This window comes from Rhinopithecus bieti, unplaced genomic scaffold (genome assembly GCF_001698545.2).
Source record: "Rhinopithecus bieti isolate Rb0 unplaced genomic scaffold, ASM169854v2 scaffold_1558, whole genome shotgun sequence".
Taxonomy (NCBI): Eukaryota; Metazoa; Chordata; class Mammalia; order Primates; family Cercopithecidae; genus Rhinopithecus; species Rhinopithecus bieti.
Genome location: NW_016803701.1, coordinates 2382947 through 2405495, shown reverse-complemented (window position 1 = coordinate 2405495; position 22549 = coordinate 2382947). Strand labels below are relative to the sequence as shown.

General features: G+C 38.7%; 1 long non-coding RNA gene across 1 annotated transcript; it reads left to right on the top strand.

Annotated features, from left to right (window-relative positions):
• Window positions 1-8484: 8484 nt before the first annotated feature.
• LOC108514890 (uncharacterized) lies at window positions 8485-21069 on the top strand. The gene is made up of 4 exons (XR_001881368.1): window positions 8485-8523; window positions 9354-9448; window positions 10410-10695; window positions 20855-21069. It is a non-coding gene; the product is annotated as an uncharacterized LOC108514890 (long non-coding RNA).
• The last annotated feature ends 1480 nt before the right edge of the window (window positions 21070-22549 follow it).

The window sequence follows — 22549 nt, the reverse complement described above, 5'->3', positions numbered from 1 at the left end:
GATGGGGTGATGGGTGCAGCAAACCACCATGGCATGTGTATAGCTATGTAACAGATCTGCACTTTCTGCATGTGTACCCCAGAACTTAAAGTATAATTTAAGAAAAGATGAGAGGGGTGGATCATGAGGTCAGGAGATCAAGACCATCCTGGCTAACATGGTGAAACCCTGTCTCTACTAAAAAATACAAAAAATTAGCTGGGCATGGTGGCAGGTGCCTGTATTCCCACCTACTCGGGAGTCTGAGGCAGGAGAATGGCATGAACCCGGGAGGCAGAGCTTTCAGTGATCCGAGATTGCACCACTGCACTCCAGCCTGGGCAACAGAGCAAGACTCTGTCTCAAAATAAAAAAAAAAGAAAAAATATTACCCAATCTGTTGATAGCTTTAACTTATAAAATGTCTTATTTTTGAAAACATGAAGAATATGGAAATGTAGAAAGAAAGAAATCATACATGGTTTTACCACTCAGTAATCATCATGGTTAATATGCTGAAGTATGTTTATTAAGGTGTTTTTTCATAAGTGGTTTAATGGCAATACTTAAAAGTTGCTAGATGGGGGTTCTCTGTGCATTTTCCCTTCAATGGCATTTGAGAAAAGTGCTGCTGACATTCCATTCACTCATCTTCATTTCTTCTATATCCTTTCTTATCACTATCTCTTGAAAAATTGAATTCTTTTCTTTATTATTTTTTTCTCTTTGCCTTTAAGGGATGTTACAGTCTTGCCAGTGCACCACAGTGTAGCAGTCTCTCATTTTGAGGTATCACCCAGAGCTCCTTGTCTCAGGACTAAGAAAATTAAGAAGCATGGGCACAAATGGTGAGGTTGGAGCAAAAGTTTAATAAGCAAAAGAAAAAAGCTCTCTGCCACTGAGAGGAGGCCCGGAAGAGAGCCTTCATTTTTACAGTTGAATGCAAAGCCTTTTATAAGAAACTGATGATACCTGGGCATTTCATCTGCATAGAGCATGAATTTCTACAGCTCCACCCTGTCCTCCTAGTGCACATGTGGGCCCTTAGCTTGAGGTACTCCAAATTGCTTTGTTCCCCTTACTGTGTATGTGTCAGGGGGTGGAATTTCCCATTGCTGAGCATGTCTGGGCAAGTCACCTGTGTAGCCTTTCTTATCTGTGTGGCTGTGGCCATGTCTTAGGCAAGCCATCCTGTGCAAATTCCCTTATATGTGCCTTCAGGCTATTCTTTTGTTTGAAAGAATTCAACCAAGGAACCACTTTAACTGCCTCCCTGACTGGTTTCTTCCTTTCTCTTATCTTATTTCCTTCCTCAGGAATGGAGACCCTAATTGCTGTTAGGGGGAATGGGGTGATGATTCTTCTGGCTACTTCCTGCTGGAAAGGGGCACTGTGTGGGGGAACAGTGGTTAGGGTTTCTCCTGGGGCTGGTCTAAGGATTCCTGGAAGAAAGGCACATCCAGGTATTGTTTCATTTGCATTACCATTTGGAGTTTGATAGCCTTTAGGCAAGAAGAAACAATTTCCGTTAGTAGAGGAAACAAGCAGGGGATAAGGACAGCTTAAAAATCCCAAGGCTGCTGACATGTACAGATAACTGGTGGCCACAGTTATTCCCACTAAGATTTGGGTGCAAGGGGCTTGGCTTTGGTTAACTTCCTTGGTTTTATTTTCCCAAAGAAACCTCTGGGTTATGGGCACTGTATTTACTCCCATCACCTGACAGGATTTATAGGATAATCGCCAAGAACTAGAATATTGATTCAGATTTGTACATCACCCATCCTTTTTTGTACTTTCTGAGCTGCAGCCAGAGATTGCTGGTTGGCTTATGGGAATAAGCAGGATTAGTTTAAAATGTAGAGAAAAACTTAAAAACAACCAATGAGATTAGAATTAAAGACAAGCATATGATATGTTTTGAAACATAATTTTCTCTCTCTACTCCTTATTTTGTTAAAAAACAAATCATGATAGGACTGAGTTTTGGAAAATCAACTTTAGTTTTATATTTGGCCTGATTATTTGTACAAAGTGCAGCAAGAATAATTATTTTTACCTAGGTTTTAAAATTGGCTTTGATGAAACTGTTCCACAGGAATCTCAGATAGAGCTTTTTAAAGTTGAGCCCAGCCATGGGTTTGTACCCTCAAATACCTATGAGTTGGGTGAATTCCTCTCTCCTTGAGATCCCAAGAACATGGGGTTCCTGGGCCTGTAGAAAGTGACATTTTTTACTTGCCACAGGTTAGAAACCCTGTTCGGGGGCTGTGTAGACAAAGTATGAAGCAGTTTTCCCAAGGGGCTTTTATTGGCTCTGCAAGTCAAGCTTGATTCCTTAAAGGGAAGCACAGCCTTCTGGTTAAAACCTTGACAAGACAACCAGTTTCTCCAATTGTGTCCTCTTGTAAAAGAAAATGATTCTCATTGTGCTAATGCAAATAATTATATTATCATAAGTTAAGAATACTCACAAATAGTTTCCAAGTTCTAAAGGAAACAGAGAGAAACAAATATGCTCCGAATTTTGTTTACAGTAATATACTTACATAATTATTAAAGGCTGTAAATAGCTTAAAATAAGTTTCCTTGACTCTGAAAACAAAACAAGGATTAGCAACATTTTAAGCAAAAGGTTAAAAGTCCATTTTGTTAACTCTTGTTTTGCTTGATATTCATGAATATTTTAGCTCTTTATGAGTCCTGTACATTTTTCCTTTATTCCAATGTTATCAGAACATTGAATATTATCAATGTTATCAGAATATTTATCTCCAAAGTTATCAGAAACTTGCATTTGAGAGCATGTGTCAAAGTCCTACAGCTGATAATAAACCATCCTTTAAAGAGGATTAAAACAAGACGATTGTGAATGGTGAAATGTCCAAGGCAGTTAGTCAAGAACATGACTGACAAATGTTATTCTTTCTGTGGTTTACAATAACTTAACATAATAACCTTAATTATGATTTCTAGCATATACTCAGACATTAGAATTTTAGAAAACCCATACAATTTTGGAACATATATTAATATTATTCACTAAAATATAACTGAAGATCATTAAACACCATTTGGCCAATCCCATGTACCTAAACATGTTAAATAATCCTGTTTACCTCTCTACTGGATGCTTCAGGGGCCTTCTGTAGCATCCAAAAGCTAGGGGTCAAGAGAGACAATTTTGGAACTGAAGTTTGATTTTGGGAAGTAAATGTTAGAGGTTTAAAACACTTAATATTATAAAATATGATTCTGGATTACCATAAGTTATTTGTTTTGCCAAAATTAGGACTCAGAAACTTTAAGACAAGGCAAAAACCTTTACTCATTAAGAGGGAAGATTTAGCTTTCCAAACAGTTTGTCTCCTGTCTTCGCACTCTTCTCCTTGGCAGTCTATCTGCAAGGCAAATTAAAAATTTTCATTATCTTTCACTATTACATGAAAATCTTGTACAAGGGAGAGAAAGCCAAATTTTACCCTTAAATTGGTTTTAAAACAATCCTTTATCCCTAGGCAAGATTTACATTTCTATGTCTTTTTACAATCTTTTACCACAAACACATTTTACTGTTCTTACACACCTTTCATGTAAATCAAATTTCAGTAGTCTCATTTACATGTTATAATGGTAACTCTTGGCAATTTTTAACTTTAATGTAAAACTGGTACATTGTCTTAATTATGTACTAGGCACAGATAACGTCTGGCTTTTTCCAGCATAGTTAAGTGTGGGGTTACTTTTGGATGTACCCAGGCTTTACCAAGTTGTAAAGCAGGCAGTTTACAACCTTGAAACATTTAGCAAACCTAGCATCTGACTTACATGATTTAGGCCACCTATTTACATTTTGACATCTGCATTTTACCAATTATTTTTAAAACTATTTTTATTTCTTAAAGTTATGTGAACTAAAAGGCATTACAGCTTTTATATTTCCTTTAAAATTTGATTTAAGCACTTATTTTCTTTAAGTCAATCAGAGCTCTTTTATAGGCATTGCACACAACACATATATAACTACACAAGCGAACAGAAGCAGATTCAGTATTTATTAGATATTTTTATTCACAAATCTCCTAATTGAATTATTGGCCTCTGGGTGGTGCTGTTTAAGAGCAGTGCTAGGAAAGCATGCAGTTTCTAGGTATTGCTGGAGGACAAAAACAGATTTTGAGACGGACCTACCTGCCTCTAATTCCTGGGGTTTCATGAGGAAAATGGAGGTTTCTCTCAAAATGGAATCTGTGGCACCTTTTTGTTTTTTCCCAAGGAGTCTCAAGTCATCAGAAATTATCTTAGGGCCTGTCATGCATGCATTTAGAGTAGCAAGACAAAGTGGAGTAAAAGAATTCAGTTGACTGAGAAAAAAACCTTTTCCAGAAAAACAAGATCCAAGAAGAGGAAACCGTAAAGGCCTTGTACATATACCTATAGCTTGGATAGCCAGTTTTAATTAAGCTTAGCACTCTTTAAGAAAATCCTTTTAAATCTCATGTTACCCGACTTTAGCGACATCAAGCAATTACCATTTCTGGTTTTTGAACTTTACCAAAAGTAACCTCATGGGTGAAATCAAGAAGCCTCAATTAAGGTTACGATTTAACCATGAGTGTACAAGGTACTTTCAAAGGGGTGGTAAGCAGCTTTTGAAATCGCCATTGCAAAATTGTAACTGAGACAGTAAAAGAAATCTGACCTAACAAACTCCATCTTGCTTCTAGCCTCCAAGCTATCCTTGTTCATTCCTGGGCATAGGCTGAACCAACTCTGGGAGGAACTTATAGTTTATAGTCCAAAACAAAAATAGTAATAGCCCTTTCCCAGAACAAACCTCCTTCTTGCCTGGGAGACCAGAATGCCTTTGTAGGACCAAGAAACCAGCCACAAGATTAGAAACTATGGGTTAGGAGTCATACTGCTAGAGGCCACAAGATTCTGACCCTCTCTGAACTGCTCCTAAGATCAGCATTTCAGATATTCTGCAGACCCTGCACTTGATAGATCAGCTGGCACCACTCAGACTGATAAACTGGCTCATCTGATCTTGTGACCCCAAACTAGGAACTGACTCAGCACAAGAAGGTAGCCTCAACTGCCTATGATTTTATCTCTGAATTGACCTATCAGCACTCCCAGCTCACTGGCCTCCCCCCATCAACCAGTCATCCTCAAAAACTCTGCTCCACAAATTCTCTGAGAGACAGACCCAAGCAATAACAGAATTCCATCTCCTGCACAGCCAGTCCCACATGAATCACCCCTTCTCCATTCCCCATCCTGATAAATTAGCTCTGTCTAGGCAGCAGGCAGGGTAAACCCATTGTGTGGTTACACTTTTACAAAATCTAGAACCTTTAAAGGAAACTCAGAGAAGGAATATTCAAGAAAGGAGCTAGAAGTTGTTCATGGAGGGGAAGAGAATCAGCAAATGTCAAAAGTCACACAGCTATTAACTTGTAAGTATTCATTCCCCAAGCCAGGATTGAACCTGGGTCACCATTGTAAAACGGCAGAGTCTAAAACAAAGTACTGCCATGTGGTTACAGGTCAAAATGTAAAACAAGATGAAGTCCTGCAGCAAAGCTTGTAACTGACCAGTTTATCAGGCTAGATTGAACTGCAAGCTTATGGAGTCCCAAGCCATCATTCCATTCTAAGATATCCCTCCTCTACCTTTTCCCTCAATTGAATCAGGAGACAGGGAGGTGTGTTTCACTAAAGACTCTCTCAGTCTTTCCAAAAAGGCCAAGGGATTTTCAGCTAGTTTTTGATCTATCACGGAAAGTTTGGAGTAATTAAGAGGCTTGGCTCTGGTCCTCCATAAACCCTCTAATATGCACATTTGAAAATGTTTTAATTTGCACTTATCTAAGGTATCACTGGGGTCTCAATCAGGTTGTTTAAGAGACATTGCCTCTCTTCCTCCTGGGAATGGGGATTCTGCCTCTTTCTCACCCTCTTTCCCTTTTTGACTGGCTTTCTTTTTTGACTAGCTATAGGAGACATGCTGTTTGTCTCTGAATTTCTCTGCTACCTGTAGGGCTGCCTGTTTCTCAGCAGCAGTTAGGGTTTGATTTAAGAGTAGCAGCACATCCTTCCAGGAGAGTTTAAATACTTGGGTTAAATCCTGGAAGACCTCTATATGTGAGTGACGTTGGGGCTTTCCCAGAGTGAATTTTAGGGTCTAAGGTTTAAAGAAGATCCAGGCTGCACTCAAGGGGAGTTCAGGCTTGAAGATAGGTTGTTACCTATCTAGGAAAAAGGGGAGAAGAAGTCTCCTTCCTCCTTTCAGAGTGACCCAGAGTGGAGAGAAAGACAGAAAGGACATCCCCATTCTCCTCTTCCCTCCTGTCTCCTCTGGGTCCTGGAAACCAACATAGGTGGCACCCATGGTTGCAAGCATGACCTTCACCCATGGATCTTGAGGAGCTAGTCAGCAGGAGTAGCCATGTTTACCTGTGTGAGGCCCTAGCTCTCTGCCCTGCTGATTTCCTAGATCCAGTTGGCCCATAAGGCTCTGAGGGTACCCCAGGGGCTCAGAAGAGACTGTATGGTAGGTGAATTTGGGCAAGGCCCTTTAATGGGAGGAGTGTCTTAAATCTATCCCTTACTTCCTCTTACTACCACCCAGGCAAAGTTATGAATTCCTAGAGAATGGGACCAATTGACTTCTAAGCATAAGATCCCTTTCTCACTTAGATGCCAATATAGCTGGATGCAGAACAGATGCCTCAAAAGAACATAAGAATTGACTGGCCATCCTCCCTCCGATGATGATAGCACTGAGGCTAAAATCTGTCTTGCCAGGGTAGCTTCCTCCCGGCTGCTGAAATGGGAGTTTTTCTGATTACAAACAGGCCATGGGGACTGATTACTGGGAGAGGGATGTAAGAGGGAAAGCAATCAGAACTAGAGTTTTGGGGCAAAGGGCTGACAAGGCTCCCCATAGAGAAAAATCCCATCCTGCTAGGTGGCACTGTAGGGTTTGAAATGTTAGGAGAAAACTGACTTTCCATGGAGAGGTTAGAAAGACAGGTTTTGGATTTAATAGGCTGTCCCCATAATATGCTTCCTAGCAAGAAAAACTTAACTTGTCTTATAAAGGAACTGCTTAAACTCACTGGGCAGTTCTGAGCTCTTGCACTGAGAAGAAAACAACCCAAATGGAAAGGAGGGTATTCACTCAGGGTAAAATATCCTCCCATACAGTGCCATGAATGCCTATTATTAGAGGACAAAAAAGCCCTTAATAGGTGAAAGTTTAGACTGAAATATTGAAATTCCCCCATCTCAAGGAAATCACAGAAGCAGCAATTTTTTTTAGTTACATTCCTGGTTACTAAGGCACTTGCTAACTTTATCCAACAAGATTATCTCCCCAGGCTTTAAATAGTCCCTTAACATAGCATGCAAAGAAGGGATAGCAGATATGATAGCTGTGAAAAGAAAGGAAGGAAATGCGATTGTCTGGAAGTTCTTGTGCCAATACCCTGATGGGCTGTTGGGGGGCAGAATTAATCCAGGGGCCTTCAGGTAACACCGAGGTATAGCCTCTATCAGATGTCTTCAGTTGTCCCAGAGTCTCCTTCTGTTACCCGGGGGTCTTTGTTCTTAGAGCTCCCAAGATGGTGGTGGGTGGCTCCCAAGATGAGAGCAAGCATTTTGTTCTCTGACCTGGGGTTCTTGGCCTCACAGATTCCAAGGAATGGAACCTTGGGCCATGCAGTGAGTGTTACAGCTCTATTAGAAGCCATGAGACATGGAAGAGAACTGTGGAACCCAGCGACTACTGTTCAGCTCAATTAGGACAAACCCGGGCACTTAGCTATGCAGGAACACTGGCGAGCCTCTAGCCTGATCGGGAGTGGCAATGGGCACCTCACTGGATCAGAAGCGCAGCAGATCCTCTGCTGGATCCAGAGGGGTGGAAGTCAGTGGCAGGCCTGCAATGGCGAGCAATAGCTCAGCTTGAGCTGAGACCAGAAGAATGTGCAGTTGCAAGATTTAATAGAATGAAAGAGCTCCCATACAACAGGAGGGGACCCAACGAGAGTTGCCTGATCAGGTTCGAATGCCTGGGTTATATCCCGATCATTCTCCCTCCCCCTGTGCTCTCAGGCAATAGATGATTTTGTTACCAGGGGGTCCTTGCTCACAGAGCTCCCAAGATGGTGGCAAGCCGTTTCCAAGATAGTGGCTGGCCACTTCCAAGATGGTGGCAAGCCTCGTGTTCTCTGACTTGGGGTTCTTGGCCTCACAGATTCCAAGGAATGGAATCTTGGGCCATGCGGTGAGTGTTATAGTTCTATTAGAAGACGTGGGTCACAGAAGAGAACTGTGGAACCCAGTGACTAGTGTTCAGTTTGATTAGGATGAACCCGGGCACTTAGCCGTGCAGGAACAATGGCAAGCCTTTAGCCTAATCGGGAGTGGCAATGGGTGCCTTGCTGGATCAGGAGCACAGCAGACACCCGCCGGATCCAGAGGGATGGAAGTCAGCGGCGTGTCTGTGACGGCAGCAAACAGCAGTGGTGGATGGTGAGCGAAAGCTCAGCTTGAGCCCTAACAAACACGGACCAGAAGGGTGCAGGTGCAAAATTTAATAGAGTAAAATAGAGTGAAAAACAGAGTTCCCATACAAAGGGAGGGGACCCAAAGGGGGTTTCCGTTGACAGCTTGAATGCCTGGGTTTATATCCTGATCGTTGTCCCTCCCACTGTGCTCTCAGGCAACAGATGATTGGCTATTTCTTTACCTCCTGTCCTTGCCTAATTAGCATTTTAGTTAGCTCTCCTTACTGATTGGTCGTGTGTGAGCTAAGTTGCAAGCCCCGTGTTTAAAGGTGGAAGCAGTCGCCTTCCCAGCTAGGCTTAGGGATTCTTAGTTGGCCTAAGAAATCCAGCTAGTCCTGTCTCTCAATTTGATTATTTCTTTACCTCCTGTTTTTAGCCTAATTGGTATTTTAAAGAGCTCTCTTTACTACCTGATGGTCTGGGTGTGAGCTGAGTTACAAGCCCGTGTTTAAAGGTGGGTGCAGTCACCTTCCCCAGCTAGGCTTAGGAATTTTTAGTCGGCCTAGGAAATCCAGCTAGTCCTGTCTCTCAGGCTAGGTCCTCTGTGAAAGGAAACTGGATTGGAACAGAGCCAACATTCCCACCACATGAGGGCAATCGGGGATTGACAAAGTCCTCTAGAGCAAGCCTGTCCCTTGAGTCTTGTAAGGCTGGCAGCCACTCTTAAAGCTTTTAACTGGCTGACAGGGGCCCAGTGTTTTGTTTAACTTTTAAAAATGAGGGTGAAAAGTCTCAGAAATGAAAGTAGAGTTAGAGGTCCACTCCTACTCATTCTTCTGATGTTTCCTTTCCCAGCCAATGTACCACAATGTAGAAGTCTCTCATTGTGAGGTATCACCCAGAGTTCTTTGTCACAGGATCAAGAGAATTAACAAGCATGGACACAAAGGGTGAGGTTGGAGCAAAAGTTTAATAAGCAAAAGAAGAAAGCTCTCCACCACTAACAGGGAGCCTGGAAGAGGGTTGCTGTTTTTACAGTTGAATGCAAAGGCTTTTACAAGAAAATGATGATAGCTGGACATCTCATCTGCATAAGGCATGAATTTCTGGTAGCTCCACCCTGTCCTCCTAGTGCACATTTGGGCCTTTAGCTTGAGTTACTCCATATTGCTTTGTTCCCCTAACTGTGCATGTGTCAGGGGATGGAATTTTCCATTGTGGGCTTGTCTGGGCAAGTCACCTGTTTAGCCTTTCTTATCTTGTGCAGCTGTGGGCACGTCTTAGGCAAGCCCCCCTGTGCAAATTCCCTTATTCATGCCTGCAGACTGTTCTTTTGTTTGAAAGAATTCAACCAAGGACCCTCCCTAGTTGCCTGCCTGACTGGTTTCTTCCTTTCTACAATCTCAGTGACACCAACAGGATTGAAGCATTATTTAGTCTCACTGACATTTGAGGACTAAGATGTTGATGATCATCATGTTGTCAGAAATCACTAATGTTTAATATATTAATGATATCAGGCTCAATAATTAGATGAAAGTCAAAATGAACGGCTTTTGCAAAAATTATAGCAGTGAGAAAATTATGGCAGTGAAAGAGATCTGATTTAACCAACCCCCACCTTGCCTTTAGCTGCTCTTAATTATTACTGGGCTTAGGTCAAGATAACTTTGAGAGACATTTAGTTTATAGTTTAAATGATAATAGCCCTTCTCCAAAATACAACTGCCTTTGTAAAGCTAATGAGAGAACACCAGGCTAGGAGGACAGAGGTGCCTGAATTCTGCTAAGGTGTAGACATAAACCAGCCATTATTCTGGAGGTCACAAAATATGCAACTTCCCCAATTATTCCTGCAGAGAACATCACTATCGTAGAACATAAGTTTGGCCTTTTGATATTTTTTTTCAGGATTTTTGACATGTCTGTCCACCAGTGGCTCCACCTGGATCGGCCAACCACTCCTGTAGCCCCACTCAGAAGGGACGCAGAGCAAGAGGACAGCTTCTGCTCCCTATGATTTCATCTCCAACCCAACCAATCAGCACTTCCTATACCCTAGCCCTCTGTCCACCAAACTACCTTTGAAAAGCCCTCACCTAAAAGCCTTGAATGAGATTGATTTGAGTAATAACTTTGTCTCCGACATGGCATCACCAGCATCAAAGTCTTTCTTTACTGTAATGCCATGGTCTCTGTGAGTTGATTTTGTTTGTGCGGTAGGCAGAAAGAACCTGTTGGATGGTTACAGAAATAGGCTATTTCAAGTAACTGACTATATGTTGCTAGTGTTTTTCTATTAATGTTATATATAGAGATAAACGATATAAGTCTCTCTAGTCTTTCTCATTCCAATTAGTGAAGTTTGTTGAAGCTCCCCTTCTTCGGGAGATAGGGGAGGACTTTTTCTCTCACTTAATTCACTAGGCTACCAATGGTAATTCATTTGAATTGTGTTCTATTGCTAGATCATAATGGCAGCTCAGGTTAGTATTTATGTGAACATTTTTCCCTGTTCTGTTAGAAAAAAAACCTGTATTTCAAGGCTCTGTTGTAAACAGGTTGACTTTAAATTAAATGTTCTTGTTAATCATTTAAGGAGAGTCATTAAGTTATGACTGCCCTTTGGAACACAAATATTTATTTAAGTTCAGTATTCTGTTTCCCTAGAAATAGGATTTCTATACTCTTTCAGAAGTATATTTGGTAAAATGACTTGGCTGCCTCTATATTTAAGCTTCCTTTTGAAATGAAAATTTGTTCCAACATGGATTCTAAAGGTTCAGCAAAACTGCTCATGAATGACTGGTTTTAGATGCATCTTTTGATGTTTTAGAAATTTCTGTTAAGGCTAGGCACTGTGGCTCACACCTGTAATCCCAGCACTGGGAAACTGAGGCAGGAGGATCACTTGGGCCCAGGAGTTTGAGACCAGCCTGGGCAAGATAGGGAAACCCTGTTTCTACAAAAAATATATTTTTAAAAGTCATATTTTGTCCTTCAAGCAAGTTTTAGAAAAAAATGAATTTAAAAAATTAGCCGTGTGTGGTTTTGCATACCTATGGTTCCAGGTGGGGCCACGGAGTTCCAGGCTACAGTGAGGTATGTGGTGCCACTGTACTTCAGTCTGGGCAATAGAACAAGACTGTCTCAAAAAAAAAATTAAAAAAATTTATTAATTAGTTATCTCTCGAATCAAGAATATTCAAAACCTATATTTTACAGATTCAAAATCGGTAAAATGTGGCTTTTTTCTTTAAGATATATAGGCTGCTTTTCCCCATTTTTTGAACATTGTTTTACTCTCCTAATATTTTCTCTTTTCCATAAAATTAAATTTACCTTTGAAATTGCATCCTTCTATAAATTCAGATTATTTATAAATATGGGTTTGGAAATTACCCAGTTTAAATTTGAAATTATTTTATCTTGTATTTTTAAAACTAAAAAATATGCATGTTGTAAGAAAAGAAACAAAATTTTGCAGATGCCTATATTTAATAATATTTTTTCATTATGAAATTAAGATATAATTTACACATCATAGCATTTATCTGTTTGGTTATACATTCAGTAGTTTTAAAAATATATTAACATATTCACAAATTTGGCCAATAGTCACTAATATCTAATTCTGGAATATTTTAATTAAACCAAAAAGAAACTGCATACTCATTAGCAGTCACTCACCATTCCACTCTCCTCTCAGTCTTCTGTTCCTATGGATTTGCTTACTTTAGGTGTTTCATAGAAATGGAATCTTACAATATGTGACTTTTTGAGTTTGGCTTCTTTTACTTCTTGTATTATTTACAAGGTAAATGCATGTCGTAGCATGTATCAATACTTTGCTCCTTTTTGTGACTGAATAATGTACCATTGTACGGATATACCAAAATTTGTTTATCTGTCTGTTTATGGTCATTTGGGTTGTTTCTACCTATTGCCTATTGTGACTAGTACTGCAATGGATATTTATGTACAAGGATTTGTATGAGTGCCTGTTGAATTTCTTGGGTGTATAGACCTAGGAGTGGAATTGCTGGGCCATAAATTCTATGTTAACATTTTGAGGAACTGCCCATTTTTTTCCACAGAAGCTGCACCATTTTACTTCCCACCAGCAATAAATAAGGATTCCAATTTCTTCACATCTATAACTAGACCATCCTCTCTAACACTTACTTTACTTTTTCTAATACCCATCGTAGGTATGAAGAGGTATCTCATTGTGGTTTGGATTTGCAGTCCTTTAGTGACAAAGGACATTGATCCTCTTTCATCTGCTTATTGGACATTTGTCTATCTTCTTTAGAGAAATGTCTTCTTAACTCCTTTGCCAATTTTTATAATCAGGTTATTTATATTTTTGCTGTTGATTTGTAAGAGTTTCTTTTAATATATTCTAGATATTAGAGCCTTATTTCAGTGGTCCTCAATCTTTTGGGAACCCAAAACCAGTTTCGTGGAAGACAATTTTTCCATGGATGGGGACTAGGGGTGATGGTTTCAGGATGAAACTGCTCCACCTCAGATCATCAGGCTTTAGATTCTCTCATAAGGAGCACACAACCTAGACCCCTTGCATGCATAGTTCACAATAGCATTCGCACTCCTATGAGAATCTAAAACAACCACTGTTCTGCCATGGGGCAGAGCTCAGGCAGTAATACTTACTCCACTGCTTACCTCCTGCAGTGTGGCCCAGGTCCTAATGGGCCATGGACAGATACTGGCCCTTGGTTTTGGGGTTGGAGACCTCTGTCTTATTTTACATATCAATAGAAAATATATGTTTTCCCATTGTGTAGGTATTTTTTATTTTTTATTTTTGTGAGTAGGTGCTTATAATTTGTAGCATACATGAGAAATTTTGATACAGGCATTCAATGCCTAAAAATCACATCAGGGTAACTGGGGTATCCAACACCTCAAGCATTTATCTTTTTTGTGTGTGTTACAAACATTCCAATTATACTGTTTTGGTTATTTTTCAATTTACAGTGTATTATTTGTTGACTGTAGTAACCTTGTTGTGCTATCAAATACTAGATACTATTCATTCTATCTATGTTTGTACCCATTAACCATCCTCACTACCCCCTCAACCCAACTACCCTTCCCAGCCTCTGATAACCATCCTTCTACTTTCTATCTCCATAAGTTCAACTGTTTTAATTTTCAGCTCCCATGAATAATTGAAAATATGAGAAGTTTGTCTTTCTGTGCCAGGCTTATTTCCCTTAACACAATGACCTCCAATTCCGATTCCATCCATGTTGTTGCAGATGATGGGATCCTATTCTTTTTTATGGCTAAATAGTACTCCATCATGTACTACATTTTTCAATCCATTCATTTGTTGATGGGCACTTAGGAAGCAATTTAAGTTGCTTCCAAATTTTAGCTATTGTGAATAGTGCTGCAATAAACATTGGATGCAGATATCTCTTTGAATATACTGATTTCATTTCTTGTGAGTATATACCTAGCAGTGGGATTGCTGGATCACATGGTATTTCTATTTTTAATTTGAGGAACCTCCATACTATTCTCCATAGTGGCTGTACTAATTGACATTCCCACCAGCAAGGTACAAGAGTTCCATTATCTCCACATCCTTGCCAGCATTGGTTATTGCCTTTCTTTTGGGTAAAAGTCATTTAAAAATGTTTGTTAGGTGAAATAAAATATTAATTTATATTTGGTGGTAAAGGAAGACTAAAGAGATAACATATAAGCTGAGAGCTGAAGGACGAATAATTGTTGCCAGGTGGAGATGGTGGGAAGTGTCCTTGAAATAGATGGAAGAGCATGTGAAACATTTTAATTTTAAATTTGTGTATTTCATTTTTTTAAGGGCTATCTCCCTGTCTAGCCTGTGAGTTCCATGAGACTAGAAAGCATTTCAGTTTTATTCTCTTAATTTGTTTCTTGCTCTTAGTACCGTGACGGAAACAATAAGTATTGTTGAATGGATGAACAAACAAGAAAATTAAAATGTACCATATTAGGGTATTTAACCAGGACAAAAACTTTCACTTGCTTATGGGCTTGTGACATTTATCTAGAACTACTAATATTCCTAATGCTTGAATGTCATTTCCAAAGCCTAGGTTTCATTTACCACAAATATAATCCAACTTATTGATTTCATATTTTCTGAAAACACTTATGGTTCTGTAGACTATTATTCTTTTTCTCTTCATGAGCTATCAAATTTCAGTGTTTCCAAAGGGCTACCATGGTGTTTATCTGGTTCCTGTTGCCAGGTACTAGGCTTCAGCCTGTTGTTATAGCTTTCCCAATGCTCATTCTCACTGTTATACATCTGAACAAAGATAGTTTACAGATACATAGTACAGTGTACAAACACACAATTATTGCTGATCTGGGTTGGGCATGGTGTAATTTAAGAAGTAATCTAGCCAGACATGGTGGCTCATGCCAGTAATCTCAGCTCCTTGGGAGGCTGAGGTGGGAGGATTGCTTAATGCTAGGGATTCAAGAACAGTGTGGATGACATAGACCACAGCTCTACAATTTTTTTTTTTTTAATTAACTAGATACGGTGGCACATGCCTGTAGTCCCAGCTACTCAAGAGGCTGAGGTGAGAGGATCACTTGAGCCAGAAGTTCAAGGCTGCAGTGAGCTATGTTTTGCCACTGCATTCTAGCCTGGTGACACAGCAAGGCCCTATCTCTAAAATGTTTTTGAAAAGAAGCAATTAAGTAATAAAACTGTTTCCTAACTCAGCTCTGCCAGTGTGTGCCCTGGAGGCAAATCACATCATTACTTGCCATTTCAACCATAAAATAAGGAAATATGCATTATAATAACTTTTTTATGCTTTTAAGTTCAGGGGTACATGCTCAGGTATGTTACATGGGTAAACTTCTGTCATGTGGGTTTGTTGTAGAGATTATTTAATCACACAGGTATTAAGCCTAATATCATTAGTTATTACTCTTCTGCTACCCCCCGCCATTCACTGAAAGGCCCCAGTATGTGTTGTTCCCCTCTATGTGTCCATATGTTCTCATCATTTAACTCCCACTTATAAGTGAGAACATGTGGTATTTGGTTTTCTGTTCCTGTGTTAGTTTACTAAGGATAATGGCCTCCAGCTCTATCCACATTCTTGCAAAGGACATGATCTTGGAGATGATCTTGTTCTTTTTGGTGGCTGTATTAACTTGTTATCTTACTTTATGGAATTAATAACTCAAATAGTAATAAACAAGATTTGATAAACTCCAAATAATTTTACTTTTTTAATTGAGAAAGTTGAAAGAGATAATAAATAAAGACTCTTCTATTTTTAACATTTTATAATTCTGGAATAGTCCGAAGTTCTCATGAGTGCCTCTATCTTTTCTCCAGGTAAATACTACTTCTATACTTGTCCATGGGATCCCATTCCACTTTCACAATGAGAAACTTAACAGCTACATGTTATTGAGACTGCTTTAAATATTATTTTCCCAAGACAATACAAGCCTGAGTCTGGCATCACTATTTTTGGCCTCATGACTGCTATATGCCACTCCTGTAGGATGGTGATTAAGTATAAGCCTTTCCAGCTGCCTTTATTTAATTACTTTTGGTTCCCAGGCAAACTTGTTGTTAGTCCATAGTTTCCACTGTGCCCATGCTTCCACCTGTTCAACTCTGCCCTTTCCTCAGCTCGACACACCCTTTTCCCAGTCTCTACCTAACAAACTCCTGCTCAGACTCCTAATTTCAAGGACTGGCACTGGACATTCTCTATCATTTTAGTTTGTGTTATTCTGATTTAGGATTCTTAATACGAGCCCTCTAGACATGTAGGTCCTGAGATTTTCTTACTTGCTTTGCATTCCATTTGCTTAGAGGGTAGGGAAGGACTATCTTATTGAAGGGGCAGATTCCTGGGCCCCACTCTTCTCATCCAATTTAGGAAGTCAAGGGCAAGGCTGGAAATCTGCATTTAATACAAACATCCCAAGTATTCTGATAAAAATTGTAGCCCATCCTTTCATTAATACTGGAGGTCTAAATTAATGAGCTTCAGGGGTCTGTGAACCTCCAGAAATTCTTTATAACATTTTGTGGCTTTACATATATTTGTATTTTTCCAAGGAAAGGTTTCATAACTTCCAACAGATTATTAAAGGAGTATGTGATAGAATTTTTTTAAAAAGCAACACTTTATAAAGTTATTTACCATAAATATATGTATTTGGCTTTGTTGAATAAAACTTCTTCCTTACTTGAAGAAAAGTAAAAGCATGAACTCAGAAATATCAATCTCCTCTTTATAAATAAATCAATTTTGATGACTTGGTAAACTATGAAGTACTCATTATAGAAAATAAGAAAAATCATAGGAAAGTGTAAATGAGAAGACAAATATTACCCAATAACCCACAAGCAACCACTGCTAATGTTTTTTGTTATATTTTCTTTAAGGTACCAAAATGCTTATAAGGTCTAATATAAGCATTTTACTCTGTAAGACATTCTTCATTATACAAAAAAAAGATAAAAATGTTTAAAATGACTAAGGACAGTAGACACACAAACACACAAACTTGGACTGCACACTTTAAGTTCTGGAATGCCAGTTTTAACATAAAGCAGGCAGCACACATCTATACTGCTGGAGGAAAGGGGAGTCCCAAAATTCCACCTGTCATTTGCATTTAAACAGGAAAAATACAAGACTAGTAGTTAGATAAATCTTGGTTCTGATCTCTCTTCCATCACGTCCTGGGTAAATAATTCTAGATAAGTCACTTAATATTACTGGGATTCTGATGATTGACCTCTTATAGAGATAATGGCACATAACACTTTTGAAGGCAGGATGCAGAAATTTATGATATCCTGAGGTCCGTTAGGAATATGGATATGCATATTCACAAATATACAATTATATGTATACATACATATATATTTATATAAAATTACTATTATTCATGTTAGGCCATTGGAAAATGCAGAAGGTTGCAAAGAAATAAAAATATCCTATATTCTTATAACTCAGAGGCAAAAGTTCTTATCCAGTGTGTTTTTTTAACACATAAAAATTCAAGCTGATGGCATCCACTTTGGCTTGACATTATCTTAGAGACATGCAATGTATGTCTAACAAAATGATATGTGCCATATGTTGAATTTTTATTCAAAAGCAAATATTAATGCAAGGGATAGCATTGAGAACTGTATAAGTAATGAAAAGATACATAAGTGCAGCACTTATATTTATACAAGCAGAAAGTCAAATGCATTGTGTATAGAAGTTACATACTTGGACAGTCTATGATTATTTTTCACAGTATCCTTGCTTCACCACAAAATACAATGAAGCATACCTAAGGACTCTCACCTTCTATGAGCTGCCATATCCATGGAAACAGAAAACTGGGAAATTCAGAATTGTCTCCTTGATTTGTATCTGTATTTAACATAATGCTGGGCAAGGAACAGTGTTCAATAAATACTTATTTGTATAGCCTTTTACCTCTTTAACTAGTCACACAACAGCTTCTATTAAACAAAAAGAAAAAGAAGTGAACCTTGTGCAATCCAAAGCAGAGTCCAAAGCAGTTAAAATGCTAAAAAGAAAACAGTATTAGGCAGCCTGTGGTAAGTGTATCAAGTTGCCCAGGCACAGGTAACTGTCCCAGTTAGACAACTTCATTTGCACAAGGCCTCAGGGTGAAACTGCAGCTGAGAAGAGGTCATAATGGTTGTGAAAAAGACAGGCAGTGAAAATGATCTTTGAGAAGACAGGTTGTGTAGTCGGCCTGGATTGCTAGTGAAGCGCCGAGAGGAGGAAAAAAGGGAGAATAATAAGAAAGGTTTCTCAAGAGGGAATAGCAGACCCAAGAGATGGTGGAACCCACTTTGTTTTCTAAGGATCCTACAAGTTTCCTGTGGTGGATTGTAAATCACACACTTGTCATGACTACTCCACTTTCCCATGGGATTTCTGCGCTGCAGGAGACAACGCCACAATGAACTCTGTTTGGAGATACCTCGTAAAGCTCACGGGGAGTTTCTGAGAGCTATAAAATAAGTAGGGATTCTGGAGAACAGAGAGCAATAATTTTATATCCAAGAGAACGCTGAAGTCTAACTAGTAGGATTTAAATGTTTAGCCCAAGACCACATGTCTTTTAGCGACAGAATTAAGTTTCTATGTTACCGTGCGTCATCCAGTCATCTGAATTGCAATGGTCCTGCTGTGGAATCTTGAGGCTTATCAAGGTTGTTCTAAATTTTATAAACAATGGTTTGTTGTTTATTCCAGAATATTATAGGCTCATCTGGAAAATTATATCTGGAAAAAAATGATACCCCTAAAGCCTGAATGGTTTTATAAACCAAGATAAGACTGAGAACCCAGAAGAGGTACAGGAAACACCTCAGACATTCTCAATACTTTATACAAAATATATTTGCCTCAAAAAGCAAGGTGATAATGTTGAATAAAAGTTGATACACTATTGTGTAAACACTAATATGATAATAATATCTTTAAGCTTCTTTAACAATCTTAGTGCTTCAACATTATTTTATTTTTATTGACCTAATAATAAGTCATTTGAAGTTTTGCATAAAGGTGCCAAGTTTCTATTTCTCAGGGAAAAACTTCCAGCAAGGAAGAGCCCTTAATTTCTTCTTTAGTACCTGCTTAAATTGAATGATTTCTCAAACATTATTATTATTTTTGAGACCGAGTTTCACTCTGTCACCCAGGTGGGAGTGCAGTGGCATGATCACGGCTCACTGCAACCTTGACCTCCTAGGCTCAAGAGATCCTCCTACATCAGCCTTCCAAAGAGCTGGGGCTACTGGTGTGCACCACCACACAGGCTAATTTTTTTTCTTTCTTTTTTTTTTTCTTTTTATTTATTTTTTATTTACTTTAAGTTCAAAATAGGTGAACATGTGCCATAACGTGCAGGTTTGGTTACATTATGTATACTTGTGCTCATGTGGTGTTGCTGCACCCCATCAACTCGTCAGCATGCCCATCAACTCCGTCATTTACATCAGGGTATAATACTCCCAAGTGCAATCCCTCCCTCACTCTCCCTCTCCCCCGTGATAGGGCCCAAGTGTGTGATGTTCCCCTTCCCCGAGTCCAAGTGATCTTCATTGTTTCAGTTTCCCACCTATGAGTGAGAAACATGGGTGCGGTGTTTGGTTTCTGTTCTTGCCGATAGTTTGCTGAGAATGGATTGGTTTCCCCCAGGCTGCATCCATGGTCCCTACAATAGGACACAAACTCTCCTTTTTTTATGTGCTTGGCTAGTATTCCCATGGAGGTATATGTGCCCACATTTTCTTAATCCAGTTCTGTCACTGATGGACTATTTGGGTTGATTCCAAGTCTTTGCTATTTGTGAATTAGTGACCGATAAACATAACGTGTGCATGTGTCTTTATAGCAGTCATGATTTATAATCCTTTTGGGTAATATATCCAGCAGCAATGGGTGGATGGGTCATATGGTAGTTCTAGTTCTAGATCCTTGAGGAAGTCGCCATACTGTTTTCCATAATGGTTGAACTAGTTTACAATCCCAACCAACAGTAAAAAGAAAAAAAAAAAAGAATATATATATGAAATATCCTGTTTCTCCACAATCCTCTCCAGCACCTGTTGTTTCCGACTTTTTAATGATTGCCTATTCTAACTGGTGTGAGATGGTAATCTCATTGTGGTTTTTGATTTGCATTTTCCTCTGATGGCGAGTGATGATGAGCATTTTTTCATGTGTCTGTGGGCTTGTAATATGAATGTCTTCTTTTGAAGAAATAGTCTGTTCATATCCTTTGCCCACTTTTTGATGGGGTTGTTTTTTCTTGTAAATTTGTTATTGAGTTCTTTTGTAAGATTGCCTGGATATTAGACTCAAGGTTAAATTTTTTAAAATTTTTTGCAGAGACAAGGTTTTGCCATGTTGCCCAGGCTAATCTCGAATTCCTGGGCTCAAGTGATCCACCCATCTCGGGCTCCCAAAGTGCTGGGATTACAGGCATGAGCCACTGCACCTGGCCCTCAAAAATATTTTGTACGAACTAATAAACATAATCATTAAGTGCATAATATTTAAAGTCATTCATAAAACTCACCCTCCTAAATATGGGAAAAGGTATCTTTCAGTGCCTTTCATTTTCCTGAAAAGTAGTAATTACATGGACTCATATATTCCAAACACTGGACAGACTGCGACTTAAGAGAATTGTCTAGTAAGTGTATTGGAGTAGCTGTTCCTAAGAAAATCCTTAATTTATCTTGTGTAAATTGTTGTGTAAATTGATATTTTTATATCTACTTTGTATGACTTCTGAATATAAAGTAATCAAGAAATGAAGATAAGCTGTTTTCCAACTCCACCGAGACAGAGCTCAAAGGACACTGGAATAACTGAAGTAGAGCAACCAAAACACTTCCCAGAAACATGCCAATCCTCATAAAGAGGGACTTCTGTATTGTTATCGTGCCTTTTGCAATGCAGAAACAATAGTAAGAATGCTGCAGTGTGCTAGGAGTGCTTCCTAGGCAGTAAGCTTTTACCCCTTCAGTAATAAATTTCTTCTAAAAAATTAAAATACTGATTGAGACTCTTCTGTGTTTCTATCTCTTTACAGCTGTTCTCTCCCTCTGCTATACTTTCTAAAATATTTTCTAGCTTACAAACTTACAATGGCTTTCTATTGCCAAGAGCTGTCAACATAGTGCTTTGTGCTTTGCTAGCATGAGCCTGGCTACACCTACTATGTGTCTTATGAGCTTTAGGGTCACTTGAGTTGATATGGCCAGAGGCAATCAAAATAAAACAAACAGGAAAGAAAACAGAGATGGATTTGGAGGTCCTATGAATTTCGAGGAAGGAATTCATAAATATGCTAGTTGGTATGAGACATTTTAAAGATACTGAATGTGCAGAACTAAAGTAAAAGCTAGGCAGGAAGTGGGAATATAGGGGATATCAGCGGTTGTCAGAAGTTTCAATAGGAAGAGTAGTTCCATCTGGACTCTAATAGAAAGTAAAACCACCTCTTCAAAGTATAGTAGCCTTAAGAGTTTATGTTAGAAAAGTAACCAGTGACTAGAAGGAAAATAAAGAAAACAATTTTTGTGTGTTTAATTAATTTCCCTAAAATTGAGATCTTATTTGTACACAGTATTACACAGTGTATCTCCCAAGTCCCTCATATGTTAAAATATTAATAATATGTTTTTAGATGAACTTGACATGGTAGAATAAGGATGATATTAGAAGGGGGGAAAAGACTGATTTAGGAGTGTGGGCTTTGTCTTCCTTCAGCTTCTTGATATTAGGGATGGTTGTACAAACCATGCTTCATGTGCCTCTGCGTTGTAATATAAGGATTGTTAAGAATAAAACTATAATAAATGGCGTGACTCTAACACTGTGTAGAACAATTATATATCTCTTTGCCATTACAGAAGGTTCATCATGCAACATTTCAGATCATCATAAATATAAATTATCTTGACATATACTAAAGGAAAATTCAAATTTTGTTTTTGCTTCCCATTTTTTAAAGTTTCATGAGTTTAGGAGAGACTTTACCTCATCTCACGAGTGATATAAGAATCCTTATTCTAGGACCTTTAAAAAGTATTTGGTAATGTTAAGTTTTAACATTTAATTTTACTCACAGGTATGATACGCAACAAACAAACAAACAAATCCCAGAGCTCAGAGGAGTTGCAAACTACTAAAGGTGCCATGATAAAATAACACAGAATAACATGATCTCTTCTGTATAAACCCATAATGGAGTTCTCTCTATTTGGTTTATGATCTCCCTTCTAATAGCTTAAGTATAGAAGAAAAAAACAGAATGATGGCTAAGTCACCAGAAGTATTTTAAATAATACAAGAGTTTCAATATACTTCAAAAAATGTATATTCATTTTTAATAGGCATTTATCGGAATATGCTATGCAAATCTTAAAAAGACAAAATACTGTACTAGAAAGGTAAATTACAAGCCATACTCAACATCTGATATTTTTCTCT